This window comes from Panulirus ornatus, chromosome 70 (genome assembly GCF_036320965.1).
Source record: "Panulirus ornatus isolate Po-2019 chromosome 70, ASM3632096v1, whole genome shotgun sequence".
Taxonomy (NCBI): domain Eukaryota; kingdom Metazoa; phylum Arthropoda; class Malacostraca; order Decapoda; family Palinuridae; genus Panulirus; species Panulirus ornatus.
Genome location: NC_092293.1, coordinates 10,570,551 through 10,571,550, shown reverse-complemented (window position 1 = coordinate 10,571,550; position 1,000 = coordinate 10,570,551). Strand labels below are relative to the sequence as shown.

Here is a 1,000-nt window from a genome sequence, read left to right as displayed (position 1 = left end):
ATCTTATTCTTACTTTCAGAATAGAACTGGACAACAATACCCAATAATTTCGTTACAGTAATGTCATTACTCTCATCAGTTAAGAAGCTAAACTTCTGACTGCCCATATCACTTTTCAAGTTGCTGTTAAAATGCGGGGCAAACACATTGCTCACAACTGCACTACACTTCCACCTTTTTAACCTGAAATTCTTGCATTCTTTACTGTTTGCAAATCCTGCTTTGCAAAGCTTACTGAGATGATGAACAACACGTAATGTACAATGTTCAGCAGTGAACAGTGACACATTTCCTTCAGTCTCCCGTGCATCATCACTGACTGTTTCAAACAGAATTGTGGTTTGTCTTTCAGTACTTAATAACTCTTCAGATGTCTTGTGTTTAGCAGATTGGTAGATCTAGACGAGCGGTGGGTGGTATGTTCAGAAGCTGTTTCATGTTACATCATAGAAAACTGTTACCGCCCAACGTGGGGCTCGAACCCACGACCCCGAGATTAAGAGTCTCGTGCTCTACCGACTGAGCCAGCCGGGCTTATATAAAACCTTGTTCGAGTGTATATGTGTGTCTAAGCGAGGTTAATAACCACCATCATTAACCGCCTAACAACGCTGTATTATCAGCGATAACGTTCAATAACTGACCTGAGGTCACATGATAGATACATAAGGGGATCCGACCATGACCTTATCAACGTCCTGAGACCCCGGCTGATGTGTCAGGTTAGATAAGAGGCATAACATCCTCTCTGTCTGATGTTGTGAGAGTAAGACACTAATGGTTAGGAGGCAGCAAGTGTGTCTGGAGACACTCTCCTCTCTGTCTGATGTTGTGAGAGTGAGACACTAATGGTTAGGAGGCAGCAAGTGTGTCTGGGGACACTCTCCTCTCTGTCTGATGTTGTGAGAGTAAGACACTAATGGTTAGGAGGCAGCAAGTGTGTCTGGAGACACTCTCCTCTCTGTCTGATGTTGTGAGAGTAAGACACTAATGGTTAGGA

At 43.5% G+C, this 1,000-nt stretch overlaps 1 non-coding gene across 1 annotated transcript; it reads right to left on the bottom strand.

Moving 5' to 3' along the window:
* Window positions 1-461: 461 nt before the first annotated feature.
* TRNAK-CUU (transfer RNA lysine (anticodon CUU)) lies at window positions 462-534 on the bottom strand. Its single transcript has one exon. It is a non-coding gene; the product is annotated as a tRNA-Lys (tRNA).
* Window positions 535-1,000: the final 466 nt, after the last annotated feature.